At 49.4% G+C, this 14,235-nt stretch overlaps 1 protein-coding gene across 1 annotated transcript in view; it reads left to right on the top strand.

The window, feature by feature from the left end:
• cacna1g (calcium channel, voltage-dependent, T type, alpha 1G subunit) overlaps nucleotides 1-14,235 on the top strand; it is a gene marked incomplete at both ends in the record, with an annotated part of 368,718 nt that overhangs the window by 148,562 nt on the left and 205,921 nt on the right.

Raw genomic sequence — 14,235 nt, 5'->3', positions numbered from 1 at the left:
AACTGTTAGCACTTAGGTACCTCGCTCTCTGCAGGCCCACATTGTTCCTTTCTCTCTGTCTCTCTGTCCCTTCCCTCTCTCCTCCTCTCTATTGGCTCTGTCTCTTCCCTCTCTCCATCTAGCCCTCTCTCCTCCTCTCTATTGGCTCTGTCTCTTCCCTCTCTCCATCTAGCCCTCTCTCCTCCTCTCTATTGGCTCTGTCTCTTCTCTCTCTCCATCTAGCCCTCTCTCCTCCTCTCTGTTGGCTCTGTCTCTTCCCTCGCTCCGTCTAGCCCTCTCTCCTCGTCTCTATTGGCTCTGTCTCTTCCCTCTCTCCGTCTAGCCCTCTCTCCTCCTCTCTATTGGCTCTGTCTCTTCTCTCTCTCCATCTAGCCCTCTCTCCTCCTCTCTATTGGCTCTGTCTCTTCCCTCTCTCCGTCTAGCCCTCTCTCCTCCTCTCTATTGGCTCTGTCTCTTCTCTCTCTCCATCTAGCCCTCTCTCCTCCTCTCTATTGGCTCTGTCTCTTCCCTCTCTCCATCTAGCCCTCTCTCCTCCTCTCTATTGGCTCTGTCTCTTCCCTCTCTCCATCTAGCCCTCTCTCCTCCTCTCTATTGGCTCTGTCTCTTCCCTCTCTCCATCTAGCCCTCTCTCCTCCTCTCTATTGGCTCTGTCTCTTCCCTCTCTCCATCTAGCCCTCTCTCCTCCTCTCTATTGGCTCTGTCTCTTCCCTCTCTCCGTCTAGCCCTCTCTCCTCCTCTCTATTGGCTCTGTCTCTTCTCTCTCTCCGTCTAGCCCTCTCTCCTCCTCTCTATTGGCTCTGTCTCTTCTCTCTCTCCGTCTAGCCCTCTCTCCTCCTCTCTATTGGCTCTGTCTCTTCCCTCTCTCCATCTAGCCCTCTCTCCTCCTCTCTATTGGCTCTGTCTCTTCCCTCTCTCCGTCTAGCCCTCTCTCCTCCTCTCTATTGGCTCTGTCTCTTCCCTCTCTCCGTCTAGCCCTCTCTCCTCCTCTCTATTGGCTCTGTCTCTTCCCTCTCTCCGTCTAGCCCTCTCTCCTCGTCTCTATTGGCTCTGTCTCTTCCCTCTCTCCGTCTAGCCCTCTCTCCTCGTCTCTATTGGCTCTGTCTCTTCCCTCTCTCCATCTAGCCCTCTCTCCTCCTCTCTATTGGCTCTGTCTCTTCCCTCTCTCCGCCTAGCCCTCTCTCCTCATCTCTATTGGGAAAAGGGCTAAGCTGGAGCTCAATTAATGAACACACTGTTCCTGGCCTTGTGTGCACTTCCTGGGTGTCTGGCATTGACTGATGTGCTAACATGACAGGCCTGCCAGTGGAAGTGACAGATACATCTCGCAGGCCTTGTCCACCGGCTGCCAACCAAACCAAAAATCCCGGCGGCGCCGCCAGTACGCCAACACCCACTGTCTGCCGCCGGATTGGCTCTTACCCTCCCGTCCAATAACAGCCCCCGGGGAGCTTGTACCAGGCCTGTCATTGGCTACAGCCAGGCAGACATGAAAACCTGTGACATGCCTCTGTGCGGGTCTTAATATTCACAGCGAGCGGCCGGTCACTCGAGCTCACTTGAGATGACGGGGAGAACATCTCTCCCAGGAAAGGAGTCATGGTTTATTAGACACGTTGGTCACGTCGTGGACACACGTGATGTTGAGTGTGAGCTGGGGGATTCTGTTATTTACTTGCATTAATGTATATGTTTATGTCTCCAGTTGGTCCACACTAATCTGTATCAGACTTAGTATCTACTAAGCCGTATTAGTGCATTTCCATTTTTAATGTTTTGTCTGAGATTCGTTTTTTTTTTATCTTCATTTGGCTGGTAGCTACGATATGCAAATTAAAGTGAATAAAGTCTGATTTAATGGGCTTTCATTTCAACGAGACTAAACTAGACTAGAATATTGACTTCAATAGACTTTTGATATCCATGGTACAGTATGTATGTCTAGGAGTAAACATGGTCTTCCCCGTAATCTTACAGCTTCAATATGCACTGGAAAACTGTCTATTTGTCTATCTTTTTAAATGAGTAAATTGAATGCATTTCTTTATTATTTAAACAGGGACAATCTACAAGAACATTAGCCTTATAAATAAGGAGAGACGTGCTGTACTGGGTTATAGCAAAATTGCTATTCTCCACCCGTAGTCCCATGGCAGGTAAATACTGCATTTTCACAGCCAAACCCCCCGTTTTTTTTAATAGAACAGGACCTACAAATAACAGCTGCTCATGCACCTGCCAAAGTGCTACACAAGTAGTACACAAACCAGCCAGCCACACTCAGAGAATTACCATAGAATTACCATAAACCATTACTATACACCATTTAGCTGCCGGGTGGTGTTGTTTTCCAAAACCCCGGCTATCCACAGTTCCTACACGCCAAGGCCGAGTGGAGTGAGGGAGCGGAGCAGACAGCAGCAATGGATCAGAGTTCACGAATCGCGGAAGGCGAATGCACCCTCACACGGGGGGAGGGGAGGGGGCGGTGACGTGGCTCGTACCCCGCTACCTGTCAGCCAACGGGACGGGCCCGGAGGCTGCGACACAAGACGGGACATTGAACATGCTTCCCCTCAGTGTTGATCAATCAAAGCTTGCCTGCTGGAAAGTTAAGCGGCGCCCCAGCACCTGATTGATAGGCCAGAGCCAGCGGCGTAAGCGCGTGAGTCGATATAGGTGATTATCACGGGACACGTACACAATGATCCACCCCCGCAATCTAGCCCAGCACACGCACGCACACACACACACACATGCACACGCACACACACACACACACACGCACGCACACGCACACACACACACACACACGCACGCACACACACACACACATGCACACGCACGCACACACACACACACACACACACACGCACGCACACACACACACACACACACACACACACACACACACCTCGCTGTCTTAACGAGGCGTCGCAGCTCTCTCATTGTTTAGCCACAGTATGTGCCCTTTCCCCAAAGCCTTATTGAATTGGCATACGCCCACGAGAACAACACTAAGACACACACACGCACACACACGCACACACACGCACGCACACACACACACACCAGGGTGCAGAGCTCACGTTGTCGGCCACACACTCTCTCTCACGCTGTTGTTTTGGACCAGGCATTAGTAATGTGGAGCGGTTCATTCTGTTCATTCTGTTCATTCCACGCTTTGTCAGACCCACTGTTTGAGCAGCGGCTAGCTGCTTCACACACACTGTCTTGTCCTTTCCGCCCAGATAAGCCCTGAAGGCAACAGCCGACAACAACAGCAGCAACAGCAACCACGACCTCCCAGCTCCCTATCCACTCGTGCCCCCCTTCTACGGCAAGAACGCTTGCCAAGTCTCCGTACTGCCGTTAACCCATTGATACCTGATGCAGCATTTGCGTGTATATCCCTCATTTGTGTGTGTATCCCTTTAAGACCGCGAACCGCGGTCTTAAAGCGATACACACACAAATGCTGCATCAGGTATCAATGGGTTAAAGAGCTCGCAAAGGACTTCCCGGGCTTTAGGCTTTCAGAGCAAAGGCTGAGTCACCCCTCCAACTTCCGCCCTGGCATTTTGGTTCGGGGGGGGGGGGGGGGGGGGGGGGGAGGCGAGAGGGAGAGCTTGGGGGGACGCGGGGGTCCCGCTATCCCCGCGGGGGGCTCCCTCTGAGAAGACGAGGGCGTTCAGACGGCGAAGGTTAGAACGAGTTCAGTTGAAATGGTGCTCCTCCTGCCGTCAGCGCACGGGTGCACGGGGCTGCTACAAAACAAAGATGAGTCAGATCACAGTACTGTACACGACCTCCAGCAGCTCTTGGCAGCGTGCGAGTTGATCTTTTGCTGCTAAAAGGAAGGAGGCGTCCTGTTGTCTCGCATCTTCAGTCCAAGAAGCAACAGCTCATTCAGAAAGAGCAGCTAGAGAAGGCTTTGAGCACGGAGCACATCTTCAGCAGCATTATTACATTGTGGCTATTTTCAGTTCAAACATATGCTGCTGCTGCGCTGTGATTTATCAAAGGAATGGGAATGTGTGCTACAGTAACGGCTCCTCTGCAGCGAGCCAGCAAAGAGCACATAATGGTGGAAAAATGCTGAGAGAGTGATGTAGTCCCACTGATGTCATGGTGAAATAAAAAAAAAAGAGGGTAAAGTACAAACTCCCGTCTTTGATCACCATCGGGCAAACAACCACCAACAGACACACACAATTCTGTCATATTTCAAGTATTAATTTATGTTTCCGTTCCCCTTAACGGACCCCATTTTCCCATGACCTACATGGGTTTCTGCCTAAGATGATTTATACTATATGAGTTTATGTCGTATAGATCGAGTCTGAAACAGTGGCTAAGCTCTATTCTGCTAATAAACAATGTGTAAGCCACTACCGCCTTGCTCCCCATCCTCTAGTAACATTCTTTTTTTTCTGTATTACTGTCATTTTCTCGCCTTGGCATGTTGCCTGGGTCCAGAACTTGGACGGCGCCCACGCCACTGAGTTGGTTGCTTCTGGTGATCTGGCATCATGCAACATGCCACAGCGATTTCATAAGTTGAATGACTTGGCCAATGAGCGCCGAGGGGGACTAACGATTGGCCAATCAGCGTCAATAAACAGCGCAACGGGCGGGACTAATGTCGTTGCCGAGCTCTTGTCAAGTGCAGCGGATTTCGGACCTAATAACAACAATGGCGACCGCGATAGACGCTGCTATCGAGGCTTAGTTTTAAACCGATTAAAAGAACCAATTACTTTGAAATCCAAACAGCACTCTGCTTTGAAGACATTTATTCAAACAGGAGATCCCCCCCCCCTCCCTTCGTTCTCCCCGCTGGATTATATACGTTGTTGGTCTCTAGTGATTGGTTAGGACATGTTGTTGGTCTCTAGTGATTGGTTAGGACATGTTGTCGGTGTCTAGTGATTGGTTATAGGGAAAATCAAATCCCCCTCTGGGATTTCCCCTTGGAAATCGGTTAGAGGCAATGTCACACTGAAGAAGGAAATGGAGTGTAACGAGTTGACAATTCAGTCTTGATATCAGGCTACCTGGCATGCGTATATATGCAAAAAAATAAAAAAATAATAATAATCAATTTAAGCAACAGCCAGTCATCTCCCCCTCCACCCTCCGCCTCATCCCGGTGTCGCCGACGCGGCGCTAGTTACCGTGCATTCGAGAGGCGCAGGTGTACTCCAGCCCGAGCTCAGAAAGCCCATTAGCTCACAGTACACAGATGACAAAGCTGGCTGGACCTGGACAGGAGAGCAGAGGAAGCAGACCTAATCTGCCTGCTAACAGATGGCTCCCCGCTCACACAGCCTGCCAGCCGGCATGTCGGAATGGCGTGGGCCGCCCACGGCGAGGTTGGAGAGGCCGCGCGGGCGGAGGAGGAGATGATTGTTATTGAATATGAAGTGTCGATCACTTGGAATGCGCGTGCTATTCAGGCCGGGAGAGGCTGCGAGGATTGATTCCATTATCTGTGAGGTAAACAGAGAGTTTTTGTTTTTGCGATGTTCATGTTTTTGGCATCCTCTTTTTTTTTTTCTTTCTGTTGCCTGAATGAACTGTCATGCTCTTCTGGCTGATCTAGGATGGCTTGAATTACACCGTCATCAAAATAACACTCCATCTTCCAAAACTCATTTGGCCGCCACAAATATTTGATGCCGTCCTCCCTAGAGCTGAGTTGCTCTTTAGCTGCCATCACTCATCTCCTTCAAATCCACTGTTCTCCCTCAGCACTGACCCACTCTGCCCATCCTACTGTATATAGCTCAGCACTGACCCACTCTGCCCATCCTACAGTATATAGCCTGAGCTGTTCTCCCTCAGCACTGACCCACTCTGCCCATCCTACTGTATATAGCTCAGCACTGACCCACTCTGCCCATCCTACAGTATATAGCCTGAGCTGTTCTCCCTCAGCACTGACCCACTCTGCCCATCCTATATAGCCTGAGCTGTTCTCCCTCAGCACTGACCCACTCTGCCCATCCTACAGTATATAGCCTGAGCTGTTCTCCCTCAGCACTGACCCACTCTGCCCATCCTATGTTCTCCCTCAGCACTGACCCACTCTGCCCATCCTATATAGCCTGAGCTGTTCTCCCTCAGCACTGACCCACTCTGCCCATCCTATATAGCCTGAGCTGTTCTCCCTCAACACTGACCCACTCTGCCCATCCTATGTAGCCTGAGCTGGCAGTGACTGTTCTCCCTCAGCACTGACCCACTCTGCCCATCCTATATAGCCTGAGCTGGCAGTGACTGTTCTCCCTCAGCACTGACCCACTCTGCCCATCCTATATAGCCTGAGCTGGCAGTGACTGTTCTCCCTCAGCACTGACCCACTCTGCCCATCCTATATAGCCTGAGCTGGCAGTGACTGTTCTCCCTCAGCACTGACCCACTCTGCCCATCCTATATAGCCTGAGCTGGCAGTGACTGTTCTCCCTCAGCACTGACCCACTCTACCCATCCTATATAGCCTGAGCTGGCAGTGAATGTTCTCCCTCAGCACTGACCCACTCTGCCCATCCTATAGTATATAGCCTGAGCTGGCAGTGACTGTTCTCCCTCAGCACTGACCCACTCTGCCCATCCTATATAGCCTGAGTTGTTCTCCCTCAGCACTGACCCACTCTGCCCATCCTATATAGCCTGAGTTGTTCTCCCTCAGCACTGACCCACTCTGCCCATCCTATATAGCCTGAGTTGTTCTCCCTCAGCACTGATCCACTCTGCCCATCCTATATAGCCTGAGCTGGCAGTGACTGTTCTCCCTCAGCACTGACCCACTCTGCCCATCCTATATAGCCTGAGTTGTTCTCCCTCAGCACTGACCCACTCTGCCCATCCTATATAGCCTGAGCTGGCAGTGACTGTTCTCCCTCAGCACTGACCCACTCTGCCCATCCTATATAGCCTGAGCTGGCAGTGACTGCGTTGCCTTTTCAGGCCCATCAAATGCTGTTTTTGCCCACGCCAGCTGCTTAAGAAATGGATAGGGGCACGGTGGCTCAGTGGTAGAGCTGTCGCCTCACAGTCAGAAGGTCCTGAGTTCGATTCTCGCCTGGGACACTGTGGGCGCTGTGGTTGTGTTCCCCCCCATATCTTCAGTGCCTACTGCCCAGGTGGGGTATCTCGTCGTAAGGGCCTTTCTCTCTGTGTGGAGTTTGCATGTTCTCCCCGTGCTCCCCCAGGGGGTTCCTCCGTATATAACCCCCCCACTAAAAACATGCAGAAGATCAGATCGTCATCGTCATCCGACCAGTGACGACAACACCCGAAGTTGGTCCCCGGGCGCTGTACGAGAAAGCGACCACTGCTCCTGGCCTGCCCCCCGGAGGAAAGGACATGCCTGGCTGGGTTAAATGCAGAGGACACTTTTCACCGGCCACCGTCAGCATGAGTGTGTTGTGGCCGCATGCATGTATTGTGGTGTTCGTGTGACAATAAAAGACGGGGCTTGTCCCGTTACGAGAGTATATTACAGCGGATTCCGAGGCTTCTTTATAAAGGATTCAAAACTAGCTCCGTTGTTTGATAAATGGACAAAGACAGTGGAGAAGGATGGGAGTTGCATTATTAACACCCGTCCCGTCTCGTCCACAGTGCGGTACATGAGTTGCGTCAATGGGAATTTGGAGAGAGAATTACATGGAGGAGTGCAGCTCTACTACCCGAGATACTGTAGGGCTGCATATTGTTTCAAAAGGTATCATACCTGTACCAATACCAGTACACCCATACCAATAGAGTACTTGATTCGATAGCTTTTTTTTTTTGGACAACTCCGTCACATACACCGCGCTCTAGGCTACTTCACCATATACTTCATCGGTAGCGCTGTCGCCTCACAGCTAGAAGGTCCTGAGTTCGATTCTCGCCTGGGACGCTGTGGGCGCTGGAGTTGTGACCCCCCCATATCTTCAGTGCCTACTGCCCAGGTGGGCTATCTCGTCGAAAGGGCCTTTCTGTGTGGAGTTTGCATGTTCTCCCCGTGCTCCCCAGGGGGTTCCTCCGTACATAACCCCCCACTAAAAACATGCAGAAGATCGTCATCCGACCAGTGACGACAACATCTGAAGTTGGTCCAATGATGGTCCAATGAAGATCCCCGGGCGCTGGAAAGAAATAGCGACCACCGCTCCTGGCCTGCCCCCCGGAGGAAAGGACAAACCTGGATGGGTCAAATGCAGAGGACATATTTCACCGGCCACCGTCAGCATGAGTGTGTGTTGTTGCCACATGCATGTGTTGTAGTGTGTTCGTGTGACAATAAAGACGGGCTGCCGTCTGAAATCGTGTTTTTTTATGGGTTGTAGCAGCTCGTGGGCCAATCAACACGTCGCATTAAATCAATGAACGCTTGCGGTGATTGGCTGCAAGCAAAACCATACAAATATTTTTTTCTGGATTTGTGTACAAAAAGGATGGAATGCAGGTATCGTTTGACTGGAGAAGTTTCAATACTACTTGATACTGGGTTATTTCAGTTGATACCTGAAAGCAGGGGTTCCTAATCTTAAGAATGCTGCAGCCCACTTTGAATCTGAAAATCTTCCGGAATATATATTATATTATATTATATTATATTATATTATATTATATTATTTCTAGTTTGTGTTTATAATGAATGTCATCTTATAAGCTTGACCCTCTGTGCATTTATGGGTATCCAAGTATTTCTCTATATATTATTTTATTTCATTAACAGAACATGGGAATTTAGGCATACAACAAATTAATAATCCATCCACATACAAAAATAGAGGCAAAATACCCAAAGCCAGATTGCCAACATTTTCTCTAACTCATCACTCAAGTATTTGCGTGCAAACACATTTGTTGAGACAAGCTGTGATGAGCAACAACAGAAGAAAAACAAAATCAATCCTCAAGCTATTAATGCTATTTAGGCTGTGAAAAATGCTACCTTATCTGTGAAGGGGAGACTCATGGGTACCCATTGAACCAATTTTCATTTTCAGATATCTTGAGGTGAGAGGTCAAAGGGACCCCTTCGAAATAGTTTTTCCCTTGCCAAAATTTAGCCTACCTTCGGAGCGTTATTTAGCCCCCTTGCCGACAAGCTAGCATGGTTGGTACCATGGATGCCTTCTGTCTTCTAGTTTCATAATGTATCTTCACTTTAGCATTAAAAATGGGCCTGCTACAGTGATTTTGATTGCCCGTGAAAATCGGGAGTGTTGGCAGACCACTCGCGGCCCACCTGCAGTACCTCCACGGCCCACCAGACTTTGGGAATCACTGCCTTTAAAGGTATCGAGTAACGATACCCCAGCCCTACGAGATACTGCTGGTCCGACGTCTGAATACCAGCGGTGGGCGGTTCGGGGATTACATCCCCGTTGCTCAGGACTATCTCCACTCTGAATGGCAACCTGTGGTCACATGCCGTTTGCCTCCGCCTGCAGCTGACACTAAGCCCTGCTGGCTCTGTCACTATCTTAGGCTGCAGCTCAGCAGCATCCTAACAGCTCAGCACACTGCGGCGCTATGAGGCGCATCGTTTGAAGGAGCCGCTGCTTAATGTGTGTCCTGCTGCTGCGCCTGTGTGTACTTCTGTTTGTGTACGTACGCTCAGCCCAGGGATGTGTGGGGCTGGCCTCATTAATGACCTGAGAGAGAGAGAGAGAGAGATATTGAGAGAGAGAGAGAGAGAGATATTGAGAGAGAGAGCGAGCAATGGTAGACATGCTGTTGTAGGCAGAAAGTCGGGCCTGTCAGAGTGCATTAGCTGCCACACCTCTCCGGCAGCCAGCCCAATCTATCTGAAACACTCTTTCTGGGGCGATTATGTTAAATGGATGGCGTACTGTAGCACGGGGCAAGACAAATCGCCATCGTCGATGACTCACGCGACAGGATGTTTCCCCTGCAAAACGTCATTGTAATACGTTTTTCACAGTATGAACGGGGGGAGGGCTTCGGAGCAGTATTTCCTTACATCTCACACTGTGATTGTATACACCATTAAGTTAATGTCAGTAATGGATTAACCAGTGCACGGAGTGGCAGCCATTACCCAAAGCGAATAAAATGACAGCGAAACATAGACCAGACGGCTGGGTGTTATGCCGAGTTTTGCACCCCCGCCGAGAATTGCATCCCCATCTCACGGGTGCATTATTGTAATGATTTATACGGAAACTAAACTGTTTAAAAATGATATAATTGTCTGGGTAGACGTGACCTCCAAGCCAGGGGGGGGGTCTGTCCTGGCTCATGGAGACCGACTGATGCATTAGATTTTATTATCTGTTCTATGGTTTCTGTGTTCATTAATTTTGCACTGTCCCGTCCAAACAAATAAATAAGATCCGCGTGGAGGTGACTTCCATGCTTGGGGCTCTCTTCTGGCTCATGGAAGCCGACTTTGGTGCTTAAAATCCGGTTAAAGATGACCTCGAGACCTGGGGATCTCTCCTGGCTTTATGGAGGGAGGTGCAAGTCTCGGCGGTTTGTACCTGCCGAGATTTGCATCCCTGTTTTTAAGTTAAAACAGCCCAAAAAAATGGTGGGGCTGCAATTCTCGGCGGGGGTGCAAAACTTGGCATAACACCGGTTTGTCCGGGACAGTCCCAATTTCAGGATGGCTGTCCTGAGTCCTGACAGATATCTCTCTGGACACATACTGTATGTCCCCTACCGAATTGTCCCGTTTCCACCACAATTAAAATAATAATAATAGTATTATACTTTTTAAAACTATATGTTTTTCAGCACTTACATAGATGTTTATCATGTTCTGTCATGTGGAATGAAGCTGAATGAACTCCCATACAGTATGAAAAGAGTGTGCGCAGTGACAAGCAGAGAGCAGCCAGGAACTGCAGCGCTACAACATGCAGCCAAAATCAAAGCTGTATAGATCATGACAAGAGGTATCACTCTGGCCCGAAAATAAAGGTCCTTCCTACGTGTTCGCAAATCATTCCCCGGATTTTTTGGCCCTCAAAGGTGTGAGCAGAGTGATGCATCTTCCCTTGACGGAGCAGATCTCAGCAGAGCAGTCAATGGTGTGTGTGTGTGTGTGTGTGTGTGTGTGTGTGTGTGTGTGTGTGTGTGTGTGTGTGTGTGTGTGTGTGTGTGTGTGTGTGTGTGTGTGTGTGTGTGTGTGCGTGTGCGTGTGCGTGTGTGTGTGTGTGTATGTAGGTGTGCGTGTCGTGTGTGCGTGCATGCGTGTGTGTTAGAGAGATAGATAACTGATGCAGTCCACACCAAGGGATTTCATCCGCCAATCAGTTTTACTTGGTCAAACCAAGCGATTCAGCTATATTTAGGAATCAGGAGAGACCGTAGTAGAACATTTCACTCGGACCAAAACTAAAACTAAAAAACTAAAATAAAACCAAAAATGTAAGAGGGTTTGATAACCTGGTCACCCTAGTTTAACACAATGTTTTTCAAGAGTCCCTCCAGTTGGGTTCCGATAGGTAGATGTTTTCTTTTGAGTCCACAGTAGAATGCAGCATGGGGCAAACTCCAGCTGTAGACTCACACTCACTGTCCTCTCCTTGGAAAGCGTTCCTCCTTCTCCTCTCCTCCCTTTGTCTCCTCCTTGCCTGCCCTGGCTGTCTCCTCCTCGTTTATTCTCCATCTCTTCCTAAGTCAGCAAAATCCAGCCTTGTTTTTTTATTTCCATCTGCCAACACCAAAAAGTCTCTCTTCTCTTAAAAAAAAGCATATAGTTTAAACTTTAGAGGCAAAAGTGGAGGTAAGAGAAAAGAAAAAGTTCTTCTTGCAGTTTGGTGTGCCTCTGATGAAGACCACAGCACGACCCAGAGGTGCTGGAGGTGTGTGGATGTCTGGCCATGAAATATTTTTTTATTTTTTATTTTTGGCAGTAAACGGCCATGGCCTTGTAACTCCTTTTTCGCTGAAACCCCAAACCAAAAAGGACCTTCAACAGATGCCACCGCAGACAGAAAGCCAACAGAAGCGCTCTCTATCCATTCTTTGAAACCGTGTTCAGAAATATGTTTAGAAATATACACATTGTAGATGGCTTGCAATGCATAGGAAGGCAATTGTAATGTACGTCCAACTTGTTTTCAGAACTTACTACTCAGCTAGTCTCTCCCCAGACTCAAATATTACGTTGAATCGCTGCGCTCCGCATATAGTGAGTCTGTGCCACTTCACAGCCACTGCTGGTTTTTGAAGGCGGGTTGAAATTGAATGAGTGACAGGTCGTAGCACCGATGAGAGAGCGGTTCGAAAAATGGGCCGCGCCTCCCGCGTCGTCTGATCGCAAAGTCGTTACTGATTGGGGAAGACTGAATCCACCACTGGCCAAGTGAACGGTTCCCTCCCATAACCAGCCGGCTGAGGGAAAGTGTCCCAGACCCAGAGAGATCTGCAGCATGCAGTAACGTAGTGTATCAACGTAAGAACTCTCATGGGTCTGGTGTTGAGACTACTAATCAGCTAACTTTTTTACCAGCCACGGGGCTTGGCGAAGCCACCGTGAGCTTCAGGGCAGACAGCTAGTAGCGTAGTAGCTCCATGATGGCCAGACAGCCTCTGAGAACTTGCAAGAGCGAATGACAGTGCATGCACGAGCATGGTGAGGTGTCGCTTTGCTGGCTTCAAATGCATTCTTTAAACATCTCAGCTCTGACAGACAACTGAGAGTTTCTATAAGATTAACTAATTTTGATTACGTCATATGATCTGAACATGATGAGCCCGAAGCACCGCTTCCAACCTCAGAAAACAGTAAAAACCACAAACTGGCAATATTTAGGATTTGGATTGAAACTAATCTCTACAACTTTTAGATACTTATAATTATGCACATAAGACCCTAAATTATATAGTTAGAAGGTTTTTGTAGATTTTGGTTAATCTGGAACCCCTTCAAAGACCTCTGGAACCCCTGAAGCCAACCTAGAAACCCCTCAAGGACCTCTGGAACCCTTCAAGGATCTCTGGAACTCCTGAAACACAATGGGACCTCCTCAAGGACTTCTGGAACCCCGTCAAGGACCCCTGGAACAGCTTCAAGGACCTCTGGAACCCCTTCAAGAAACTTTGTAACCGCCTCAAGGACCTCTGGAACCCCTCCAGGACCTCTGGAACTCCTGAGACCGATGGGACCCCCTCAAGGATTTCTGGAACCCCTTCAAGGAACCATGGAACCCCCTCAAGGAACTTTGGAACCCCTTCAAAGACCACTGGAACCTCTTCAAGGCCCCCCTTCTATTTTTGTTTTACAGATTTCCCCCCTATTTTCTCCCCAATTGTACTTGGCCAATTTTTCCCCTGCTGCCGCCCTGTGCTGCTCCACCCTCTGCCGATCTGGGGAGAGCCGTAGAGTAGCACCATGATTCCTCTGACACATGCGCAGTTGCCAGCCGCTTCTTTTCACTTGCTAGAGGGAGCTTCACTGGTAGGACGTAGCACGTGGGAGGATCACGCTATTCCCACCAGTTCCCTTCCGCACCGAACAGGCACCCCAACTGACCAGAGGAGGCGATGCAGCGACCAGGACAAGTACCCTCAATCTGGCTTCCCACCCGCAGACACCAGCCAATCGTGACTGTATGGACGCCCGACCAAGCCGGAGGTAACACGAGGACGCAAACCTGCGCCCCTCGTGCTGGTAGGCAGGGAATCTACTGCTACACTACCCGGATGCCCTTCTTCTCCTGTGGTGTTCTATGGCAACCTTTATGTTGCATTACGGCCTCCTTCTGGATTTATCCATCCACGTTTCCCCACATTCTGTCCGTCTTCCCTACTAATCCCTCTCGTGCTGCCTGGAACCCCTTCAAGGACCTCTGGAACATCATCACCGATGGCATCATCACCAAGTGACATCACTGATGAGATCACAATTGACTGACATCACTGATGACATCATCATTGCTCAGTGATGTCATAGACATTGTGACATCATCAGTGTCATATCACTAGAGCAATTGTGATGTCATCAGTGATGGCACTGAGCAATGATGATGTCATCAGTGATGTCAGTAAAGCAATTGTGATCTCATCAGTGATGTCACTTGAGACCTAAGAGCACCAGAGGGGCAGGATGGGAAGCAGTGGGTGGATAAATCCAGAAGGAGAAGGTGAGGGATGCCGGCTGGCATAACGCACCAAAGATGAATAAGAAGAGAGCAAGCTCTCGGCAGGGCAACAGTGGATGGATGGATCCGGAATAAGGGCGGTAATGCAACATTGAGGATG

The sequence above is a fragment of the Poromitra crassiceps genome (genome assembly GCF_964638095.1).
Source record: "Poromitra crassiceps genome assembly, chromosome: 4".
NCBI classification, from domain to species: Eukaryota; Metazoa; Chordata; class Actinopteri; order Beryciformes; family Melamphaidae; genus Poromitra; species Poromitra crassiceps.
This window is presented reverse-complemented; position numbering and strand designations above follow the sequence as displayed.